General features: G+C 51.8%; 54 non-coding genes across 54 annotated transcripts; 26 read left to right on the top strand and 28 right to left on the bottom strand.

Moving 5' to 3' along the window:
* Positions 1-107: 107 nt before the first annotated feature.
* Positions 108-221, bottom strand: LOC140375139 (U5 spliceosomal RNA). Its single transcript, XR_011929446.1, has one exon. It is a non-coding gene; the product is annotated as a U5 spliceosomal RNA (small nuclear RNA).
* Positions 222-355: 134 nt separating this feature from the next.
* trnav-aac (transfer RNA valine (anticodon AAC)) lies at positions 356-428 on the top strand. The gene has a single exon. It is a non-coding gene; the product is annotated as a tRNA-Val (tRNA).
* A 203-nt stretch (positions 429-631) lies between these two features.
* trnad-guc (transfer RNA aspartic acid (anticodon GUC)) lies at positions 632-703 on the top strand. Its single transcript has one exon. It is a non-coding gene; the product is annotated as a tRNA-Asp (tRNA).
* An 81-nt stretch (positions 704-784) lies between these two features.
* trnav-cac (transfer RNA valine (anticodon CAC)) lies at positions 785-857 on the top strand. The gene has a single exon. It is a non-coding gene; the product is annotated as a tRNA-Val (tRNA).
* Positions 858-1,272: 415 nt separating this feature from the next.
* LOC140374991 (U2 spliceosomal RNA) lies at positions 1,273-1,464 on the bottom strand. The gene has a single exon (XR_011929311.1). It is a non-coding gene; the product is annotated as a U2 spliceosomal RNA (small nuclear RNA).
* A 165-nt stretch (positions 1,465-1,629) lies between these two features.
* On the bottom strand, positions 1,630-1,795 carry LOC140374846 (U1 spliceosomal RNA). The gene has a single exon (XR_011929172.1). It is a non-coding gene; the product is annotated as a U1 spliceosomal RNA (small nuclear RNA).
* A 287-nt stretch (positions 1,796-2,082) lies between these two features.
* LOC140375140 (U5 spliceosomal RNA) lies at positions 2,083-2,196 on the bottom strand. Its single transcript, XR_011929447.1, has one exon. It is a non-coding gene; the product is annotated as a U5 spliceosomal RNA (small nuclear RNA).
* A 134-nt stretch (positions 2,197-2,330) lies between these two features.
* trnav-aac (transfer RNA valine (anticodon AAC)) lies at positions 2,331-2,403 on the top strand. Its single transcript has one exon. It is a non-coding gene; the product is annotated as a tRNA-Val (tRNA).
* A 202-nt stretch (positions 2,404-2,605) lies between these two features.
* On the top strand, positions 2,606-2,677 carry trnad-guc (transfer RNA aspartic acid (anticodon GUC)). The gene has a single exon. It is a non-coding gene; the product is annotated as a tRNA-Asp (tRNA).
* Positions 2,678-2,758: 81 nt separating this feature from the next.
* trnav-cac (transfer RNA valine (anticodon CAC)) lies at positions 2,759-2,831 on the top strand. The gene has a single exon. It is a non-coding gene; the product is annotated as a tRNA-Val (tRNA).
* Positions 2,832-3,246: 415 nt separating this feature from the next.
* Positions 3,247-3,438, bottom strand: LOC140375054 (U2 spliceosomal RNA). The gene has a single exon (XR_011929370.1). It is a non-coding gene; the product is annotated as a U2 spliceosomal RNA (small nuclear RNA).
* A 165-nt stretch (positions 3,439-3,603) lies between these two features.
* LOC140374948 (U1 spliceosomal RNA) lies at positions 3,604-3,769 on the bottom strand. The gene has a single exon (XR_011929269.1). It is a non-coding gene; the product is annotated as a U1 spliceosomal RNA (small nuclear RNA).
* A 287-nt stretch (positions 3,770-4,056) lies between these two features.
* On the bottom strand, positions 4,057-4,170 carry LOC140375141 (U5 spliceosomal RNA). Its single transcript, XR_011929448.1, has one exon. It is a non-coding gene; the product is annotated as a U5 spliceosomal RNA (small nuclear RNA).
* Positions 4,171-4,304: 134 nt separating this feature from the next.
* trnav-aac (transfer RNA valine (anticodon AAC)) lies at positions 4,305-4,377 on the top strand. The gene has a single exon. It is a non-coding gene; the product is annotated as a tRNA-Val (tRNA).
* A 203-nt stretch (positions 4,378-4,580) lies between these two features.
* Positions 4,581-4,652, top strand: trnad-guc (transfer RNA aspartic acid (anticodon GUC)). The gene has a single exon. It is a non-coding gene; the product is annotated as a tRNA-Asp (tRNA).
* Positions 4,653-4,733: 81 nt separating this feature from the next.
* On the top strand, positions 4,734-4,806 carry trnav-cac (transfer RNA valine (anticodon CAC)). The gene has a single exon. It is a non-coding gene; the product is annotated as a tRNA-Val (tRNA).
* Positions 4,807-5,221: 415 nt separating this feature from the next.
* Positions 5,222-5,413, bottom strand: LOC140374992 (U2 spliceosomal RNA). The gene has a single exon (XR_011929312.1). It is a non-coding gene; the product is annotated as a U2 spliceosomal RNA (small nuclear RNA).
* Positions 5,414-5,577: 164 nt separating this feature from the next.
* On the bottom strand, positions 5,578-5,743 carry LOC140374912 (U1 spliceosomal RNA). The gene has a single exon (XR_011929236.1). It is a non-coding gene; the product is annotated as a U1 spliceosomal RNA (small nuclear RNA).
* Positions 5,744-6,030: 287 nt separating this feature from the next.
* On the bottom strand, positions 6,031-6,144 carry LOC140375142 (U5 spliceosomal RNA). Its single transcript, XR_011929449.1, has one exon. It is a non-coding gene; the product is annotated as a U5 spliceosomal RNA (small nuclear RNA).
* A 134-nt stretch (positions 6,145-6,278) lies between these two features.
* trnav-aac (transfer RNA valine (anticodon AAC)) lies at positions 6,279-6,351 on the top strand. The gene has a single exon. It is a non-coding gene; the product is annotated as a tRNA-Val (tRNA).
* Positions 6,352-6,554: 203 nt separating this feature from the next.
* On the top strand, positions 6,555-6,626 carry trnad-guc (transfer RNA aspartic acid (anticodon GUC)). Its single transcript has one exon. It is a non-coding gene; the product is annotated as a tRNA-Asp (tRNA).
* An 81-nt stretch (positions 6,627-6,707) lies between these two features.
* On the top strand, positions 6,708-6,780 carry trnav-cac (transfer RNA valine (anticodon CAC)). Its single transcript has one exon. It is a non-coding gene; the product is annotated as a tRNA-Val (tRNA).
* Positions 6,781-7,195: 415 nt separating this feature from the next.
* Positions 7,196-7,387, bottom strand: LOC140374994 (U2 spliceosomal RNA). The gene has a single exon (XR_011929314.1). It is a non-coding gene; the product is annotated as a U2 spliceosomal RNA (small nuclear RNA).
* Positions 7,388-7,552: 165 nt separating this feature from the next.
* LOC140374847 (U1 spliceosomal RNA) lies at positions 7,553-7,718 on the bottom strand. The gene has a single exon (XR_011929173.1). It is a non-coding gene; the product is annotated as a U1 spliceosomal RNA (small nuclear RNA).
* A 287-nt stretch (positions 7,719-8,005) lies between these two features.
* On the bottom strand, positions 8,006-8,119 carry LOC140375143 (U5 spliceosomal RNA). Its single transcript, XR_011929450.1, has one exon. It is a non-coding gene; the product is annotated as a U5 spliceosomal RNA (small nuclear RNA).
* Positions 8,120-8,253: 134 nt separating this feature from the next.
* Positions 8,254-8,326, top strand: trnav-aac (transfer RNA valine (anticodon AAC)). The gene has a single exon. It is a non-coding gene; the product is annotated as a tRNA-Val (tRNA).
* A 203-nt stretch (positions 8,327-8,529) lies between these two features.
* trnad-guc (transfer RNA aspartic acid (anticodon GUC)) lies at positions 8,530-8,601 on the top strand. Its single transcript has one exon. It is a non-coding gene; the product is annotated as a tRNA-Asp (tRNA).
* An 81-nt stretch (positions 8,602-8,682) lies between these two features.
* On the top strand, positions 8,683-8,755 carry trnav-cac (transfer RNA valine (anticodon CAC)). The gene has a single exon. It is a non-coding gene; the product is annotated as a tRNA-Val (tRNA).
* Positions 8,756-9,170: 415 nt separating this feature from the next.
* LOC140374995 (U2 spliceosomal RNA) lies at positions 9,171-9,362 on the bottom strand. The gene has a single exon (XR_011929315.1). It is a non-coding gene; the product is annotated as a U2 spliceosomal RNA (small nuclear RNA).
* Positions 9,363-9,527: 165 nt separating this feature from the next.
* LOC140374891 (U1 spliceosomal RNA) lies at positions 9,528-9,693 on the bottom strand. Its single transcript, XR_011929215.1, has one exon. It is a non-coding gene; the product is annotated as a U1 spliceosomal RNA (small nuclear RNA).
* A 287-nt stretch (positions 9,694-9,980) lies between these two features.
* Positions 9,981-10,094, bottom strand: LOC140375144 (U5 spliceosomal RNA). Its single transcript, XR_011929451.1, has one exon. It is a non-coding gene; the product is annotated as a U5 spliceosomal RNA (small nuclear RNA).
* A 134-nt stretch (positions 10,095-10,228) lies between these two features.
* trnav-aac (transfer RNA valine (anticodon AAC)) lies at positions 10,229-10,301 on the top strand. Its single transcript has one exon. It is a non-coding gene; the product is annotated as a tRNA-Val (tRNA).
* A 203-nt stretch (positions 10,302-10,504) lies between these two features.
* Positions 10,505-10,576, top strand: trnad-guc (transfer RNA aspartic acid (anticodon GUC)). Its single transcript has one exon. It is a non-coding gene; the product is annotated as a tRNA-Asp (tRNA).
* Positions 10,577-10,657: 81 nt separating this feature from the next.
* Positions 10,658-10,730, top strand: trnav-cac (transfer RNA valine (anticodon CAC)). Its single transcript has one exon. It is a non-coding gene; the product is annotated as a tRNA-Val (tRNA).
* A 416-nt stretch (positions 10,731-11,146) lies between these two features.
* LOC140374996 (U2 spliceosomal RNA) lies at positions 11,147-11,338 on the bottom strand. The gene has a single exon (XR_011929316.1). It is a non-coding gene; the product is annotated as a U2 spliceosomal RNA (small nuclear RNA).
* Positions 11,339-11,503: 165 nt separating this feature from the next.
* Positions 11,504-11,669, bottom strand: LOC140374848 (U1 spliceosomal RNA). The gene has a single exon (XR_011929174.1). It is a non-coding gene; the product is annotated as a U1 spliceosomal RNA (small nuclear RNA).
* A 287-nt stretch (positions 11,670-11,956) lies between these two features.
* LOC140375145 (U5 spliceosomal RNA) lies at positions 11,957-12,070 on the bottom strand. Its single transcript, XR_011929452.1, has one exon. It is a non-coding gene; the product is annotated as a U5 spliceosomal RNA (small nuclear RNA).
* A 134-nt stretch (positions 12,071-12,204) lies between these two features.
* trnav-aac (transfer RNA valine (anticodon AAC)) lies at positions 12,205-12,277 on the top strand. Its single transcript has one exon. It is a non-coding gene; the product is annotated as a tRNA-Val (tRNA).
* A 202-nt stretch (positions 12,278-12,479) lies between these two features.
* On the top strand, positions 12,480-12,551 carry trnad-guc (transfer RNA aspartic acid (anticodon GUC)). Its single transcript has one exon. It is a non-coding gene; the product is annotated as a tRNA-Asp (tRNA).
* Positions 12,552-13,119: 568 nt separating this feature from the next.
* On the bottom strand, positions 13,120-13,311 carry LOC140374997 (U2 spliceosomal RNA). The gene has a single exon (XR_011929317.1). It is a non-coding gene; the product is annotated as a U2 spliceosomal RNA (small nuclear RNA).
* Positions 13,312-13,476: 165 nt separating this feature from the next.
* Positions 13,477-13,642, bottom strand: LOC140374849 (U1 spliceosomal RNA). The gene has a single exon (XR_011929175.1). It is a non-coding gene; the product is annotated as a U1 spliceosomal RNA (small nuclear RNA).
* Positions 13,643-13,929: 287 nt separating this feature from the next.
* On the bottom strand, positions 13,930-14,043 carry LOC140375146 (U5 spliceosomal RNA). The gene has a single exon (XR_011929453.1). It is a non-coding gene; the product is annotated as a U5 spliceosomal RNA (small nuclear RNA).
* Positions 14,044-14,177: 134 nt separating this feature from the next.
* Positions 14,178-14,250, top strand: trnav-aac (transfer RNA valine (anticodon AAC)). The gene has a single exon. It is a non-coding gene; the product is annotated as a tRNA-Val (tRNA).
* A 203-nt stretch (positions 14,251-14,453) lies between these two features.
* trnad-guc (transfer RNA aspartic acid (anticodon GUC)) lies at positions 14,454-14,525 on the top strand. The gene has a single exon. It is a non-coding gene; the product is annotated as a tRNA-Asp (tRNA).
* An 81-nt stretch (positions 14,526-14,606) lies between these two features.
* Positions 14,607-14,679, top strand: trnav-cac (transfer RNA valine (anticodon CAC)). The gene has a single exon. It is a non-coding gene; the product is annotated as a tRNA-Val (tRNA).
* Positions 14,680-15,094: 415 nt separating this feature from the next.
* On the bottom strand, positions 15,095-15,286 carry LOC140374998 (U2 spliceosomal RNA). The gene has a single exon (XR_011929318.1). It is a non-coding gene; the product is annotated as a U2 spliceosomal RNA (small nuclear RNA).
* A 165-nt stretch (positions 15,287-15,451) lies between these two features.
* On the bottom strand, positions 15,452-15,617 carry LOC140374850 (U1 spliceosomal RNA). The gene has a single exon (XR_011929176.1). It is a non-coding gene; the product is annotated as a U1 spliceosomal RNA (small nuclear RNA).
* A 287-nt stretch (positions 15,618-15,904) lies between these two features.
* On the bottom strand, positions 15,905-16,018 carry LOC140375148 (U5 spliceosomal RNA). The gene has a single exon (XR_011929455.1). It is a non-coding gene; the product is annotated as a U5 spliceosomal RNA (small nuclear RNA).
* Positions 16,019-16,152: 134 nt separating this feature from the next.
* trnav-aac (transfer RNA valine (anticodon AAC)) lies at positions 16,153-16,225 on the top strand. The gene has a single exon. It is a non-coding gene; the product is annotated as a tRNA-Val (tRNA).
* A 202-nt stretch (positions 16,226-16,427) lies between these two features.
* Positions 16,428-16,499, top strand: trnad-guc (transfer RNA aspartic acid (anticodon GUC)). The gene has a single exon. It is a non-coding gene; the product is annotated as a tRNA-Asp (tRNA).
* An 81-nt stretch (positions 16,500-16,580) lies between these two features.
* On the top strand, positions 16,581-16,653 carry trnav-cac (transfer RNA valine (anticodon CAC)). The gene has a single exon. It is a non-coding gene; the product is annotated as a tRNA-Val (tRNA).
* A 416-nt stretch (positions 16,654-17,069) lies between these two features.
* On the bottom strand, positions 17,070-17,261 carry LOC140374999 (U2 spliceosomal RNA). The gene has a single exon (XR_011929319.1). It is a non-coding gene; the product is annotated as a U2 spliceosomal RNA (small nuclear RNA).
* A 165-nt stretch (positions 17,262-17,426) lies between these two features.
* LOC140374913 (U1 spliceosomal RNA) lies at positions 17,427-17,592 on the bottom strand. The gene has a single exon (XR_011929237.1). It is a non-coding gene; the product is annotated as a U1 spliceosomal RNA (small nuclear RNA).
* Positions 17,593-17,879: 287 nt separating this feature from the next.
* On the bottom strand, positions 17,880-17,993 carry LOC140375149 (U5 spliceosomal RNA). Its single transcript, XR_011929456.1, has one exon. It is a non-coding gene; the product is annotated as a U5 spliceosomal RNA (small nuclear RNA).
* Positions 17,994-18,036: the final 43 nt, after the last annotated feature.

Consider the following 18,036-nt stretch of genomic DNA (forward strand, 5'->3'; position numbering starts at 1 on the left):
CACGGGATGCCAAACGGAGGGTACGCAAGGGCATGTTTAAAGGCCGACAAGACACAACCTTTGCTCTTGGAGGATGACCGCTTGCTTGCTTTAGACATAGGTAGAAAAGCCCCGCATTGAAGCAGGGCATCAAAAAATTGGAAAGATCTCTTGTTGTCCCTCTCCACGGAAATCTTTAGTAAAAGGCGAAAGATTTATACGCTCTGAAGAGAAACAAGAGTGCCACGTTGCAGCGCCACACGGCGTCCAGTACTTGAGGGCACACGGGGCTTCATCACGGGCAGTGTACTTCTGTTCACGCGCTCATTTGCATCGGCGGTCGCGCGGCAAAAGGGACACGACAGGCTCGCACGTCGTTTCTGTAGTGTAGCGGTTATCACGTTCGCCTAACGCGCGAAAGGTCCTCGGCTCGAAACCGGGCAGAAACAAAGCCTCCTTTTATGTTTGCTTCAATCTTTAACACGGTTCATTCCAAACTCGATGGTTTATTCCTAGAAAAGAGGGAGGAGCGGAGGAATTGTCGGCGTAGTCCTTCAAACTTTTCATCAAAGAGATCGGGGGAAAAAGACACCGACACACACGCCCCAAAAAAAAAAAAAAAAAAAAAGGGGCCCCCCTGCAGCCCCATATGTCCTCGTTAGTATAGTGGACAGTATCTCCGCTTGTCACGCGGAAGACCTGGGTTCGATTCCCAGACGGGGAGAGAAAGTGCGTTTTACCCAGCACGAAAGCGTTGCACTGACGCTGAGGACTTGTCCCACCAACGTACCTGCGCTACACTATCGCTTCTGTAGTGTAGCGGTTATCACGTTTGCCTCACACGCAAAAGGTCCCCGGCTCGAAACCGGGCAGAAGCACGCCCTCATGCGAAGACTTTACTTGTCGAGGATGGGTTTGAAAGTCGGTGTTGCGTTTGACCCCCCCCCCAAAAAAAAACAAAACAACTAGTCACATGTACTGTACTCCACAAAGGGGCCACTCAAATTCCAAAGGTGGCCTATTTTGCACAAGGGTTTACGTGGAATGGGCTACCTCCCAAGGGGGTTGGGTTTAGGAACAGATACTTCACCTTCCCTCCCCCTCTTCTCCAGTCAGGGCTTTTGGCGGGAGATTTGAAATATCCAGCCCTTCCACTCAAAACGTCTCCGAGAATTTTTGTCCACTTCCGGAGCAGACAAACGGCAAGGAAGCGTTTAACATGAGGGTATGATGGCACATTTGCATGTAACGTGACGGCGAAAACAAACTGAATGACTTTTTTTAACCTGAGAGAGGAGGTGCACCGTTCTCGGAGGTACTGCAATACCGAGCCGATGCGTGGAGTGGACGGAGCAAGCCCCAAATTCCATCTCCCTGGTCCAAAAATCAATTTAATATACGGTCCCCGGGTAGGGGACGTATCAGATATTAAACTGATAAGAACAGATACTACACTTGATCTTAGCCAAAAGGCCGAGAAGCGATGCCCACAATGGGTTCGGGGAGCAGTGAGCTCTCCCCACGCTGACCCTCCCGTCAACGGTCCAAAGCGGCGCCCGCGCAAAGCGCCCGGCGGAGGGGCCGGAGCGCGAGCGGCGTACATGGAAACGACCCTTTGGGTTTTTTTTTTTTTCCTCTGACAAAAAACAAGAGGGGAGAGCGCGAACGCAGTCCCCCACTACCAGAAATTATGCAGTTGAGATTCCCACATTTGGGGAATTCACAGGGGTCAGCACATCCTGTTTGTGCAATGGACGAGCCTCGCCCTGGGTGAACCACCTTCCTGATCATGGTGTCGCCCCTGCCAGGTAAGTATGAGTTGCTCCGCTCCGAGCCAAGGCCCAGGCCCTGGAAGAGGCAATGTGGCAGCATGGTCCTTCCGGCCATTTGCATGGACCAGCTTCCACCCGACGATTGAGCCCCAGGTTAAACGGCAGCGATACACACGCAAGTCTGTGCGTTCTAAGCACTCTTTTTTACTTTTAAAGTTCTTGAACACGGGATGCCAAACGGAGGGTACGCAAGGGCATGTTTAAAGGCCGACAAGACACAACCTTTGCTCTTGGAGGATGACCGCTTGCTTGCTTTAGACATAGGTAGAAAAGCCCCGCATTGAAGCAGGGCATCAAAAAATTGGAAAGATCTCTTGTTGTCCCTCTCCACGGAAATCTTTAGTAAAAGGCGAAAGATTTATACGCTCTGAAGAGAAACAAGAGTGCCACGTTGCAGCGCCACACGGCGTCCAGTACTTGAGGGCACACGGGGCTTCATCACGGGCAGTGTACTTCTGTTCACGCGCTCATTTGCATCGGCGGTCGCGCGGCAAAAGGGACACGACAGGCTCGCACGTCGTTTCTGTAGTGTAGCGGTTATCACGTTCGCCTAACGCGCGAAAGGTCCTCGGCTCGAAACCGGGCAGAAACAAAGCCTCCTTTTATGTTTGCTTCAATCTTTAACACGGTTCATTCCAAACTCGATGGTTTATTCCTAGAAAAGAGGGAGGAGCGGAGGAATTGTCGGCGTAGTCCTTCAAACTTTTCATCACAGAGATCGGGGGAAAAAGACACCGACACACACGCCCCAAAAAAAAAAAAAAAAAAAAGGGGCCCCCCTGCAGCCCCATATGTCCTCGTTAGTATAGTGGACAGTATCTCCGCTTGTCACGCGGAAGACCTGGGTTCGATTCCCAGACGGGGAGAGAAAGTGCGTTTTACCCAGCACGAAAGCGTTGCACTGACGCTGAGGACTTGTCCCACCAACGTACCTGCGCTACACTATCGCTTCTGTAGTGTAGCGGTTATCACGTTTGCCTCACACGCAAAAGGTCCCCGGCTCGAAACCGGGCAGAAGCACGCCCTCATGCGAAGACTTTACTTGTCGAGGATGGGTTTGAAAGTCGGTGTTGCGTTTGACCCCCCCCCCAAAAAAAAAAAAAACAACTAGTCACATGTACTGTACTCCACAAAGGGGCCACTCAAATTCCAAAGGTGGCCTATTTTGCACAAGGGTTTACGTGGAATGGGCTACCTCCCAAGGGGGTTGGGTTTAGGAACAGATACTTCACCTTCCCTCCCCCTCTTCTCCAGTCAGGGCTTTTGGCGGGAGATTTGAAATATCCAGCCCTTCCACTCAAAACGTCTCCGAGAATTTTTGTCCACTTCCGGAGCAGACAAACGGCAAGGAAGCGTTTAACATGAGGGTATGATGGCACATTTGCATGTAACGTGACGGCGAAAACAAACTGAATGACTTTTTTTAACCTGAGAGAGGAGGTGCACCGTTCTCGGAGGTACTGCAATACCGAGCCGATGCGTGGAGTGGACGGAGCAAGCCCCAAATTCCATCTCCCTGGTCCAAAAATCAATTTAATATACGGTCCCCGGGTAGGGGACGTATCAGATATTAAACTGATAAGAACAGATACTACACTTGATCTTAGCCAAAAGGCCGAGAAGTGATGCCCACAATGGGTTCGGGGAGCAGTGAGCTCTCCCCACGCTGACCCTCCCGTCAACGGTCCAAAGCGGCGCCCGCGCAAAGCGCCCGGCGGAGGGGCCGGAGCGCGAGCGGCGTACATGGAAACGACCCTTTGGGTTTTTTTTTTTTTCCTCTGACAAAAAACAAGAGGGGAGAGCGCGAACGCAGTCCCCCACTACCAGAAATTATGCAGTTGAGATTCCCACATTTGGGGAATTCACAGGGGTCAGCACATCCTGTTTGTGCAATGGACGAGCCTCGCCCTGGGTGAACCACCTTCCTGATCATGGTGTCACCCCTGCCAGGTAAGTATGAGTTGCTCCGCTCCGAGCCAAGGCCCAGGCCCTGGAAGAGGCAATGTGGCAGCATGGTCCTTCCGGCCATTTGCATGGACCAGCTTCCACCCGACGATTGAGCCCCAGGTTAAACGGCAGCGATACACACGCAAGTCTGTGCGTTCTAAGCACTCTTTTTTACTTTTAAAGTTCTTGAACACGGGATGCCAAACGGAGGGTACGCAAGGGCATGTTTAAAGGCCGACAAGACACAACCTTTGCTCTTGGAGGATGACCGCTTGCTTGCTTTAGACATAGGTAGAAAAGCCCCGCATTGAAGCAGGGCATCAAAAAATTGGAAAGATCTCTTGTTGTCCCTCTCCACGGAAATCTTTAGTAAAAGGCGAAAGATTTATACGCTCTGAAGAGAAACAAGAGTGCCACGTTGCAGCGCCACACGGCGTCCAGTACTTGAGGGCACACGGGGCTTCATCACGGGCAGTGTACTTCTGTTCACGCGCTCATTTGCATCGGCGGTCGCGCGGCAAAAGGGACACGACAGGCTCGCACGTCGTTTCTGTAGTGTAGCGGTTATCACGTTCGCCTAACGCGCGAAAGGTCCTCGGCTCGAAACCGGGCAGAAACAAAGCCTCCTTTTATGTTTGCTTCAATCTTTAACACGGTTCATTCCAAACTCGATGGTTTATTCCTAGAAAAGAGGGAGGAGCGGAGGAATTGTCGGCGTAGTCCTTCAAACTTTTCATCACAGAGATCGGGGGAAAAAGACACCGACACACACGCCCCAAAAAAAAAAAAAAAAAAAAAGGGGCCCCCCTGCAGCCCCATATGTCCTCGTTAGTATAGTGGACAGTATCTCCGCTTGTCACGCGGAAGACCTGGGTTCGATTCCCAGACGGGGAGAGAAAGTGCGTTTTACCCAGCACGAAAGCGTTGCACTGACGCTGAGGACTTGTCCCACCAACGTACCTGCGCTACACTATCGCTTCTGTAGTGTAGCGGTTATCACGTTTGCCTCACACGCAAAAGGTCCCCGGCTCGAAACCGGGCAGAAGCACGCCCTCATGCGAAGACTTTACTTGTCGAGGATGGGTTTGAAAGTCGGTGTTGCGTTTGACCCCCCCCCCAAAAAAAAACAAAACAACTAGTCACATGTACTGTACTCCACAAAGGGGCCACTCAAATTCCAAAGGTGGCCTATTTTGCACAAGGGTTTACGTGGAATGGGCTACCTCCCAAGGGGGTTGGGTTTAGGAACAGATACTTCACCTTCCCTCCCCCTCTTCTCCAGTCAGGGCTTTTGGCGGGAGATTTGAAATATCCAGCCCTTCCACTCAAAACGTCTCCGAGAATTTTTGTCCACTTCCGGAGCAGACAAACGGCAAGGAAGCGTTTAACATGAGGGTATGATGGCACATTTGCATGTAACGTGACGGCGAAAACAAACTGAATGACTTTTTTTAACCTGAGAGAGGAGGTGCACCGTTCTCGGAGGTACTGCAATACCGAGCCGATGCGTGGAGTGGACGGAGCAAGCCCCAAATTCCATCTCCCTGGTCCAAAAATCAATTTAATATACGGTCCCCGGGTAGGGGACGTATCAGATATTAAACTGATAAGAACAGATACTACACTTGATCTTAGCCAAAAGGCCGAGAAGCGATGCCCACAATGGGTTCGGGGAGCAGTGAGCTCTCCCCACGCTGACCCTCCGTCAACGGTCCAAAGCGGCGCCCGCGCAAAGCGCCCGGCGGAGGGGCCGGAGCGCGAGCGGCGTACATGGAAACGACCCTTTGGGTTTTTTTTTTTTTCCTCTGACAAAAAACAAGATGGGAGAGCGCGAACGCAGTCCCCCACTACCAGAAATTATGCAGTTGAGATTCCCACATTTGGGGAATTCACAGGGGTCAGCACATCCTGTTTGTGCAATGGACGAGCCTCGCCCTGGGTGAACCACCTTCCTGATCATGGTGTCGCCCCTGCCAGGTAAGTATGAGTTGCTCCGCTCCGAGCCAAGGCCCAGGCCCTGGAAGAGGCAATGTGGCAGCATGGTCCTTCCGGCCATTTGCATGGACCAGCTTCCACCCGACGATTGAGCCCCAGGTTAAACGGCAGCGATACACACGCAAGTCTGTGCGTTCTAAGCACTCTTTTTTACTTTTAAAGTTCTTGAACACGGGATGCCAAACGGAGGGTACGCAAGGGCATGTTTAAAGGCCGACAAGACACAACCTTTGCTCTTGGAGGATGACCGCTTGCTTGCTTTAGACATAGGTAGAAAAGCCCCGCATTGAAGCAGGGCATCAAAAAATTGGAAAGATCTCTTGTTGTCCCTCTCCACGGAAATCTTTAGTAAAAGGCGAAAGATTTATACGCTCTGAAGAGAAACAAGAGTGCCACGTTGCAGCGCCACACGGCGTCCAGTACTTGAGGGCACACGGGGCTTCATCACGGGCAGTGTACTTCTGTTCACGCGCTCATTTGCATCGGCGGTCGCGCGGCAAAAGGGACACGACAGGCTCGCACTTCGTTTCTGTAGTGTAGCGGTTATCACGTTCGCCTAACGCGCGAAAGGTCCTCGGCTCGAAACCGGGCAGAAACAAAGCCTCCTTTTATGTTTGCTTCAATCTTTAACACGGTTCATTCCAAACTCGATGGTTTATTCCTAGAAAAGAGGGAGGAGCGGAGGAATTGTCGGCGTAGTCCTTCAAACTTTTCATCACAGAGATCGGGGGAAAAAGACACCGACACACACGCCCCAAAAAAAAAAAAAAAAAAAAAGGGGCCCCCCTGCAGCCCCATATGTCCTCGTTAGTATAGTGGACAGTATCTCCGCTTGTCACGCGGAAGACCTGGGTTCGATTCCCAGACGGGGAGAGAAAGTGCGTTTTACCCAGCACGAAAGCGTTGCACTGATGCTGAGGACTTGTCCCACCAACGTACCTGCGCTACACTATCGCTTCTGTAGTGTAGCGGTTATCACGTTTGCCTCACACGCAAAAGGTCCCCGGCTCGAAACCGGGCAGAAGCACGCCCTCATGCGAAGACTTTACTTGTCGAGGATGGGTTTGAAAGTCGGTGTTGCGTTTGACCCCCCCCCCCAAAAAAAACAAAACAACTAGTCACATGTACTGTACTCCACAAAGGGGCCACTCAAATTCCAAAGGTGGCCTATTTTGCACAAGGGTTTACGTGGAATGGGCTACCTCCCAAGGGGGTTGGGTTTAGGAACAGATACTTCACCTTCCCTCCCCCTCTTCTCCAGTCAGGGCTTTTGGCGGGAGATTTGAAATATCCAGCCCTTCCACTCAAAACGTCTCCGAGAATTTTTGTCCACTTCCGGAGCAGACAAACGGCAAGGAAGCGTTTAACATGAGGGTATGATGGCACATTTGCATGTAACGTGACGGCGAAAACAAACTGAATGACTTTTTTTAACCTGAGAGAGGAGGTGCACCGTTCTCGGAGGTACTGCAATACCGAGCCGATGCGTGGAGTGGACGGAGCAAGCCCCAAATTCCATCTCCCTGGTCCAAAAATCAATTTAATATACGGTCCCCGGGTAGGGGACGTATCAGATATTAAACTGATAAGAACAGATACTACACTTGATCTTAGCCAAAAGGCCGAGAAGCGATGCCCACAATGGGTTCGGGGAGCAGTGAGCTCTCCCCACGCTGACCCTCCCGTCAACGGTCCAAAGCGGCGCCCGCGCAAAGCGCCCGGCGGAGGGGCCGAAGCGCGAGCGGCGTACATGGAAACGACCCTTTGGGTTTTTTTTTTTTTCCTCTGACAAAAAACAAGAGGGGAGAGCGCGAACGCAGTCCCCCACTACCAGAAATTATGCAGTTGAGATTCCCACATTTGGGGAATTCACAGGGGTCAGCACATCCTGTTTGTGCAATGGACGAGCCTCGCCCTGGGTGAACCACCTTCCTGATCATGGTGTCGCCCCTGCCAGGTAAGTATGAGTTGCTCCGCTCCGAGCCAAGGCCCAGGCCCTGGAAGAGGCAATGTGGCAGCATGGTCCTTCCGGCCATTTGCATGGACCAGCTTCCACCCGACGATTGAGCCCCAGGTTAAACGGCAGCGATACACACGCAAGTCTGTGCGTTCTAAGCACTCTTTTTTACTTTTAAAGTTCTTGAACACGGGATGCCAAACGGAGGGTACGCAAGGGCATGTTTAAAGGCCGACAAGACACAACCTTTGCTCTTGGAGGATGACCGCTTGCTTGCTTTAGACATAGGTAGAAAAGCCCCGCATTGAAGCAGGGCATCAAAAAATTGGAAAGATCTCTTGTTGTCCCTCTCCACGGAAATCTTTAGTAAAAGGCGAAAGATTTATACGCTCTGAAGAGAAACAAGAGTGCCACGTTGCAGCGCCACACGGCGTCCAGTACTTGAGGGCACACGGGGCTTCATCACGGTCAGTGTACTTCTGTTCACGCGCTCATTTGCATCGGCGGTCGCGCGGCAAAAGGGACACGACAGGCTCGCACGTCGTTTCTGTAGTGTAGCGGTTATCACGTTCGCCTAACGCGCGAAAGGTCCTCGGCTCGAAACCGGGCAGAAACAAAGCCTCCTTTTATGTTTGCTTCAATCTTTAACACGGTTCATTCCAAACTCGATGGTTTATTCCTAGAAAAGAGGGAGGAGCGGAGGAATTGTCGGCGTAGTCCTTCAAACTTTTCATCACAGAGATCGGGGGAAAAAGACACCGACACACACGCCCCAAAAAAAAAAAAAAAAAAAAAGGGGCCCCCCTGCAGCCCCATATGTCCTCGTTAGTATAGTGGACAGTATCTCCGCTTGTCACGCGGAAGACCTGGGTTCGATTCCCAGACGGGGAGAGAAAGTGCGTTTTACCCAGCACAAAAGCGTTGCACTGACGCTGAGGACTTGTCCCACCAACGTACCTGCGCTACACTATCGCTTCTGTAGTGTAGCGGTTATCACGTTTGCCTCACACGCAAAAGGTCCCCGGCTCGAAACCGGGCAGAAGCACGCCCTCATGCGAAGACTTTACTTGTCGAGGATGGGTTTGAAAGTCGGTGTTGCGTTTGACCCCCCCCCCAAAAAAAAACAAAACAACTAGTCACATGTACTGTACTCCACAAAGGGGCCACTCAAATTCCAAAGGTGGCCTATTTTGCACAAGGGTTTACGTGGAATGGGCTACCTCCCAAGGGGGTTGGGTTTAGGAACAGATACTTCACCTTCCCTCCCCCTCTTCTCCAGTCAGGGCTTTTGGCGGGAGATTTGAAATATCCAGCCCTTCCACTCAAAACGTCTCCGAGAATTTTTGTCCACTTCCGGAGCAGACAAACGGCAAGGAAGCGTTTAACATGAGGGTATGATGGCACATTTGCATGTAACGTGACGGCGAAAACAAACTGAATGACTTTTTTTAACCTGAGAGAGGAGGTGCACCGTTCTCGGAGGTACTGCAATACCGAGCCGATGCGTGGAGTGGACGGAGCAAGCCCCAAATTCCATCTCCCTGGTCCAAAAATCAATTTAATATACGGTCCCCGGGTAGGGGACGTATCAGATATTAAACTGATAAGAACAGATACTACACTTGATCTTAGCCAAAAGGCCGAGAAGCGATGCCCACAATGGGTTCGGGGAGCAGTGAGCTCTCCCCACGCTGACCCTCCCGTCAACGGTCCAAAGCGGCGCCCACGCAAAGCGCCCGGCGGAGGGGCCGGAGCGCGAGCGGCGTACATGGAAACGACCCTTTGGGTTTTTTTTTTTTTCCTCTGACAAAAAACAAGAGGGGAGAGCGCGAACGCAGTCCCCCACTACCAGAAATTATGCAGTTGAGATTCCCACATTTGGGGAATTCACAGGGGTCAGCACATCCTGTTTGTGCAATGGACGAGCCTAGCCCTGGGTGAACCACCTTCCTGATCATGGTGTCGCCCCTGCCAGGTAAGTATGAGTTGCTCCGCTCCGAGCCAAGGCCCAGGCCCTGGAAGAGGCAATGTGGCAGCATGGTCCTTCCGGCCATTTGCATGGACCAGCTTCCACCCGACGATTGAGCCCCAGGTTAAACGGCAGCGATACACACGCAAGTCTGTGCGTTCTAAGCACTCTTTTTTACTTTTAAAGTTCTTGAACACGGGATGCCAAACGGAGGGTACGCAAGGGCATGTTTAAAGGCCGACAAGACACAACCTTTGCTCTTGGAGGATGACCGCTTGCTTGCTTTAGACATAGGTAGAAAAGCCCCGCATTGAAGCAGGGCATCAAAAAATTGGAAAGATCTCTTGTTGTCCCTCTCCACGGAAATCTTTAGTAAAAGGCGAAAGATTTATACGCTCTGAAGAGAAACAAGAGTGCCACGTTGCAGCGCCACACGGCGTCCAGTACTTGAGGGCACACGGGGCTTCATCACGGGCAGTGTACTTCTGTTCACGCGCTCATTTGCATCGGCGGTCGCGCGGCAAAAGGGACACGACAGGCTCGCACGTCGTTTCTGTAGTGTAGCGGTTATCACGTTCGCCTAACGCGCGAAAGGTCCTCGGCTCGAAACCGGGCAGAAACAAAGCCTCCTTTTATGTTTGCTTCAATCTTTAACACGGTTCATTCCAAACTCGATGGTTTATTCCTAGAAAAGAGGGAGGAGCGGAGGAATTGTCGGCGTAGTCCTTCAAACTTTTCATCACAGAGATCGGGGGAAAAAGACACCGACACACACGCCCCAAAAAAAAAAAAAAAAAAAAAGGGGCCCCCCTGCAGCCCCATATGTCCTCGTTAGTATAGTGGACAGTATCTCCGCTTGTCACGCGGAAGACCTGGGTTCGATTCCCAGACGGGGAGAGAAAGTGCGTTTTACCCAGCACAAAAGCGTTGCACTGACGCTGAGGACTTGTCCCACCAACGTACCTGCGCTACACTATCGCTTCTGTAGTGTAGCGGTTATCACGTTTGCCTCACACGCAAAAGGTCCCCGGCTCGAAACCGGGCAGAAGCACGCCCTCATGCGAAGACTTTACTTGTCGAGGATGGGTTTGAAAGTCGGTGTTGCGTTTGACCCCCCCCCCCAAAAAAAAACAAAACAACTAGTCACATGTACTGTACTCCACAAAGGGGCCACTCAAATTCCAAAGGTGGCCTATTTTGCACAAGGGTTTACGTGGAATGGGCTACCTCCCAAGGGGGTTGGGTTTAGGAACAGATACTTCACCTTCCCTCCCCCTCTTCTCCAGTCAGGGCTTTTGGCGGGAGATTTGAAATATCCAGCCCTTCCACTCAAAACGTCTCCGAGAATTTTTGTCCACTTCCGGAGCAGACAAACGGCAAGGAAGCGTTTAACATGAGGGTATGATGGCACATTTGCATGTAACGTGACGGCGAAAACAAACTGAATGACTTTTTTTAACCTGAGAGAGGAGGTGCACCGTTCTCGGAGGTACTGCAATACCGAGCCGATGCGTGGAGTGGACGGAGCAAGCCCCAAATTCCATCTCCCTGGTCCAAAAATCAATTTAATATACGGTCCCCGGGTAGGGGACGTATCAGATATTAAACTGATAAGAACAGATACTACACTTGATCTTAGCCAAAAGGCCGAGAAGCGATGCCCACAATGGGTTCGGGGAGCAGTGAGCTCTCCCCACGCTGACCCTCCCGTCAACGGTCCAAAGCGGCGCCCGCGCAAAGCGCCCGGCGGAGGGGCCGGAGCGCGAGCGGCGTACATGGAAACGACCCTTTGGGTTTTTTTTTTTTTCCTCTGACAAAAAACAAGAGGGGAGAGCGCGAACGCAGTCCCCCACTACCAGAAATTATGCAGTTGAGATTCCCACATTTGGGGAATTCACAGGGGTCAGCACATCCTGTTTGTGCAATGGACGAGCCTCGCCCTGGGTGAACCACCTTCCTGATCATGGTGTCGCCCCTGCCAGGTAAGTATGAGTTGCTCCGCTCCGAGCCAAGGCCCAGGCCCTGGAAGAGGCAATGTGGCAGCATGGTCCTTCCGGCCATTTGCATGGACCAGCTTCCACCCGACGATTGAGCCCCAGGTTAAACGGCAGCGATACACACGCAAGTCTGTGCGTTCTAAGCACTCTTTTTTACTTTTAAAGTTCTTGAACACGGGATGCCAAACGGAGGGTACGCAAGGGCATGTTTAAAGGCCGACAAGACACAACCTTTGCTCTTGGAGGATGACCGCTTGCTTGCTTTAGACATAGGTAGAAAAGCCCCGCATTGAAGCAGGGCATCAAAAAATTGGAAAGATCTCTTGTTGTCCCTCTCCACGGAAATCTTTAGTAAAAGGCGAAAGATTTATACGCTCTGAAGAGAAACAAGAGTGCCACGTTGCAGCGCCACACGGCGTCCAGTACTTGAGGGCACACGGGGCTTCATCACGGGCAGTGTACTTCTGTTCACGCGCTCATTTGCATCGGCGGTCGCGCGGCAAAAGGGACACGACAGGCTCGCACGTCGTTTCTGTAGTGTAGCGGTTATCACGTTCGCCTAACGCGCGAAAGGTCCTCGGCTCGAAACCGGGCAGAAACAAAGCCTCCTTTTATGTTTGCTTCAATCTTTAACACGGTTCATTCCAAACTCGATGGTTTATTCCTAGAAAAGAGGGAGGAGCGGAGGAATTGTCGGCGTAGTCCTTCAAACTTTTCATCACAGAGATCGGGGGAAAAAGACACCGACACACACGCCCCAAAAAAAAAAAAAAAAAAAAGGGGCCCCCCTGCAGCCCCATATGTCCTCGTTAGTATAGTGGACAGTATCTCCGCTTGTCACGCGGAAGACCTGGGTTCGATTCCCAGACGGGGAGAGAAAGTGCGTTTTACCCAGCACGAAAGCGTTGCACTGACGCTGAGGACTTGTCCCACCAACGTACCTGCGCTACACTATCGCTTCTGTAGTGTAGCGGTTATCACGTTTGCCTCACACGCTAAAGGTCCCCGGCTCGAAACCGGGCAGAAGCACGCCCTCATGCGAAGACTTTACTTGTCGAGGATGGGTTTGAAAGTCGGTGTTGCGTTTGACCCCCCCCCAAAAAAAAACAAAACAACTAGTCACATGTACTGTACTCCACAAAGGGGCCACTCAAATTCCAAAGGTGGCCTATTTTGCACAAGGGTTTACGTGGAATGGGCTACCTCCCAAGGGGGTTGGGTTTAGGAACAGATACTTCACCTTCCCTCCCCCTCTTCTCCAGTCAGGGCTTTTGGCGGGAGATTTGAAATATCCAGCCCTTCCACTCAAAACGTCTCCGAGAATTTTTGTCCACTTCCGGAGCAGACAAACGGCAAGGAAGCGTTTAACATGAGGGTATGATGGCACATTTGCATGTAACGTGACGGCGAAAACAAACTGAATGACTTTTTTTAACCTGAGAGAGGAGGTGCACCGTTCTCGGAGGTACTGCAATACCGAGCCGATGCGTGGAGTGGACGGAGCAAGCCCCAAATTCCATCTCCCTGGTCCAAAAATCAATTTAATATACGGTCCCCGGGTAGGGGACGTATCAGATATTAAACTGATAAGAACAGATACTACACTTGATCTTAGCCAAAAGGCCGAGAAGCGATGCCCACAATGGGTTCGGGGAGCAGTGAGCTCTCCCCACGCTGACCCTCCCGTCAACGGTCCAAAGCGGCGCCCGCGCAAAGCGCCCGGCGGAGGGGCCGGAGCGCGAGCGGCGTACATGGAAACGACCCTTTGGGTTTTTTTTTTTTTCCTCTGACAAAAAACAAGAGGGGAGAGCGCGAACGCAGTCCCCCACTACCAGAAATTATGCAGTTGAGATTCCCACATTTGGGGAATTCACAGGGGTCAGCACATCCTGTTTGTGCAATGGACGAGCCTCGCCCTGGGTGAACCACCTTCCTGATCATGGTGTCGCCCCTGCCAGGTAAGTATGAGTTGCTCCGCTCCGAGCCAAGGCCCAGGCCCTGGAAGAGGCAATGTGGCAGCATGGTCCTTCCGGCCATTTGCATGGACCAGCTTCCACCCGACGATTGAGCCCCAGGTTAAACGGCAGCGATACACACGCAAGTCTGTGCGTTCTAAGCACTCTTTTTTACTTTTAAAGTTCTTGAACACGGGATGCCAAACGGAGGGTACGCAAGGGCATGTTTAAAGGCCGACAAGACACAACCTTTGCTCTTGGAGGATGACCGCTTGCTTGCTTTAGACATAGGTAGAAAAGCCCCGCATTGAAGCAGGGCATCAAAAAATTGGAAAGATCTCTTGTTGTCCCTCTCCACGGAAATCTTTAGTAAAAGGCGAAAGATTTATACGCTCTGAAGAGAAACAAGAGTGCCACGTTGCAGCGCCACACGGCGTCCAGTACTTGAGGGCACACGGGGCTTCATCACGGGCAGTGTACTTCTGTTCACGCGCTCATTTGCATCGGCGGTCGCGCGGCAAAAGGGACACGACAGGCTCGCACGTCGTTTCTGTAGTGTAGCGGTTATCACGTTCGCCTAACGCGCGAAAGGTCCTCGGCTCGAAACCGGGCAGAAACAAAGCCTCCTTTTATGTTTGCTTCAATCTTTAACACGGTTCATTCCAAACTCGATGGTTTATTCCTAGAAAAGAGGGAGGAGCGGAGGAATTGTCGGCGTAGTCCTTCAAACTTTTCATCAAAGAGATCGGGGGAAAAAGACACCGACACACACGCCCCAAAAAAAAAAAAAAAAAAAAAGGGGCCCCCCTGCAGCCCCATATGTCCTCGTTAGTATAGTGGACAGTATCTCCGCTTGTCACGCGGAAGACCTGGGTTCGATTCCCAGACGGGGAGAGAAAGTGCGTTTTACCCAGCACGAAAGCGTTGCACTGACGCTGAGGACTTGTCCCACCAACGTACCTGCGCTACACTATCGCTTCTGTAGTGTAGCGGTTATCACGTTTGCCTCACACGCAAAAGGTCCCCGGCTCGAAACCGGGCAGAAGCACGCCCTCATGCGAAGACTTTACTTGTCGAGGATGGGTTTGAAAGTCGGTGTTGCGTTTGACCCCCCCCCCAAAAAAAAACAAAACAACTAGTCACATGTACTGTACTCCACAAAGGGGCCACTCAAATTCCAAAGGTGGCCTATTTTGCACAAGGGTTTACGTGGAATGGGCTACCTCCCAAGGGGGTTGGGTTTAGGAACAGATACTTCACCTTCCCTCCCCCTCTTCTCCAGTCAGGGCTTTTGGCGGGAGATTTGAAATATCCAGCCCTTCCACTCAAAACGTCTCCGAGAATTTTTGTCCACTTCCGGAGCAGACAAACGGCAAGGAAGCGTTTAACATGAGGGTATGATGGCACATTTGCATGTAACGTGACGGCGAAAACAAACTGAATGACTTTTTTTAACCTGAGAGAGGAGGTGCACCGTTCTCGGAGGTACTGCAATACCGAGCCGATGCGTGGAGTGGACGGAGCAAGCCCCAAATTCCATCTCCCTGGTCCAAAAATCAATTTAATATACGGTCCCCGGGTAGGGGACGTATCAGATATTAAACTGATAAGAACAGATACTACACTTGATCTTAGCCAAAAGGCCGAGAAGCGATGCCCACAATGGGTTCGGGGAGCAGTGAGCTCTCCCCACGCTGACCCTCCCGTCAACGGTCCAAAGCGGCGCCCGCGCAAAGCGCCCGGCGGAGGGGCCGGAGCGCGAGCGGCGTACATGGAAACGACCCTTTGGGTTTTTTTTTTTTTCCTCTGACAAAAAACAAGAGGGGAGAGCGCGAACGCAGTCCCCCACTACCAGAAATTATGCAGTTGAGATTCCCACATTTGGGGAATTCACAGGGGTCAGCACATCCTGTTTGTGCAATGGACGAGCCTCGCCCTGGGTGAACCACCTTCCTGATCATGGTGTCGCCCCTGCCAGGTAAGTATGAGTTGCTCCGCTCCGAGCCAAGGCCCAGGCCCTGGAAGAGGCAATGTGGCAGCATGGTCCTTCCGGCCATTTGCATGGACCAGCTTCCACCCGACGATTGAGCCCCAGGTTAAACGGCAGCGATACACACGCAAGTCTGTGCGTTCTAAGCACTCTTTTTTACTTTTAAAGTTCTTGAACACGGGATGCCAAACGGAGGGTACGCAAGGGCATGTTTAAAGGCCGACAAGACACAACCTTTGCTCTTGGAGGATGACCGCTTGCTTGCTTTAGACATAGGTAGAAAAGCCCCGCATTGAAGCAGGGCATCAAAAAATTGGAAAGATCTCTTGTTGTCCCTCTCCACGGAAATCTTTAGTAAAAGGCGAAAGATTTATACGCTCTGAAGAGAAACAAGAGTGCCACGTTGCAGCGCCACACGGCGTCCAGTACTTGAGGGCACACGGGGCTTCATCACGGGCAGTGTACTTCTGTTCACGCGCTCATTTGCATCGGCGGTCGCGCGGCAAAAGGGACACGACAGGCTCGCACGTCGTTTCTGTAGTGTAGCGGTTATCACGTTCGCCTAACGCGCGAAAGGTCCTCGGCTCGAAACCGGGCAGAAACAAAGCCTCCTTTTATGTTTGCTTCAATCTTTAACACGGTTCATTCCAAACTCGATGGTTTATTCCTAGAAAAGAGGGAGGAGCGGAGGAATTGTCGGCGTAGTCCTTCAAACTTTTCATCACAGAGATCGGGGGAAAAAGACACCGACACACACGCCCCAAAAAAAAAAAAAAAAAAAAGGGGCCCCCCTGCAGCCCCATATGTCCTCGTTAGTATAGTGGACAGTATCTCCGCTTGTCACGCGGAAGACCTGGGTTCGATTCCCAGACGGGGAGAGAAAGTGCGTTTTACCCAGCACGAAAGCGTTGCACTGACGCTGAGGACTTGTCCCACCAACGTACCTGCGCTACACTATCGCTTCTGTAGTGTAGCGGTTATCACGTTTGCCTCACACGCAAAAGGTCCCCGGCTCGAAACCGGGCAGAAGCACGCCCTCATGCGAAGACTTTACTTGTCGAGGATGGGTTTGAAAGTCGGTGTTGCGTTTGACCCCCCCCCCCAAAAAAAAACAAAACAACTAGTCACATGTACTGTACTCCACAAAGGGGCCACTCAAATTCCAAAGGTGGCCTATTTTGCACAAGGGTTTACGTGGAATGGGCTACCTCCCAAGGGGGTTGGGTTTAGGAACAGATACTTCACCTTCCCTCCCCCTCTTCTCCAGTCAGGGCTTTTGGCGGGAGATTTGAAATATCCAGCCCTTCCACTCAAAACGTCTCCGAGAATTTTTGTCCACTTCCGGAGCAGACAAACGGCAAGGAAGCGTTTAACATGAGGGTATGATGGCACATTTGCATGTAACGTGACGGCGAAAACAAACTGAATGACTTTTTTTAACCTGAGAGAGGAGGTGCACCGTTCTCGGAGGTACTGCAATACCGAGCCGATGCGTGGAGTGGACGGAGCAAGCCCCAAATTCCATCTCCCTGGTCCAAAAATCAATTTAATATACGGTCCCCGGGTAGGGGACGTATCAGATATTAAACTGATAAGAACAGATACTACACTTGATCTTAGCCAAAAGGCCGAGAAGCGATGCCCACAATGGGTTCGGGGAGCAGTGAGCTCTCCCCACGCTGACCCTCCCGTCAACGGTCCAAAGCGGCGCCCGCGCAAAGCGCCCGGCGGAGGGGCCGGAGCGCGAGCGGCGTACATGGAAACGACCCTTTGGGTTTTTTTTTTTTTCCTCTGACAAAAAACAAGATGGGAGAGCGCGAACGCAGTCCCCCACTACCAGAAATTATGCAGTTGAGATTCCCACATTTGGGGAATTCACAGGGGTCAGCACATCCTGTTTGTGCAATGGACGAGCCTCGCCCTGGGTGAACCACCTTCCTGATCATGGTGTCGCCCCTGCCAGGTAAGTATGAGTTGCTCCGCTCCGAGCCAAGGCCCAGGCCCTGGAAGAGGCAATGTGGCAGCATGGTCCTTCCGGCCATTTGCATGGACCAGCTTCCACCCGACGATTGAGCCCCAGGTTAAACGGCAGCGATACACACGCAAGTCTGTGCGTTCTAAGTACTCTTTTTTACTTTTAAAGTTCTTGAACACGGGATGCCAAACGGAGGGTACGCAAGGGCATGTTTAAAGGCCGACAAGACACAACCTTTGCTCTTGGAGGATGACCGCTTGCTTGCTTTAGACATAGGTAGAAAAGCCCCGCATTGAAGCAGGGCATCAAAAAATTGGAAAGATCTCTTGTTGTCCCTCTCCACGGAAATCTTTAGTAAAAGGCGAAAGATTTATACGCTCTGAAGAGAAACAAGAGTGCCACGTTGCAGCGCCACACGGCGTCCAGTACTTGAGGGCACA

This window comes from Eucyclogobius newberryi, unplaced genomic scaffold (assembly GCF_026437365.1).
Source record: "Eucyclogobius newberryi isolate DKJ021-1_F unplaced genomic scaffold, fEucNew1.0.hap1 SCAF_32, whole genome shotgun sequence".
NCBI lineage: Eukaryota > Metazoa > Chordata > Actinopteri > Gobiiformes > Gobiidae > Eucyclogobius > Eucyclogobius newberryi.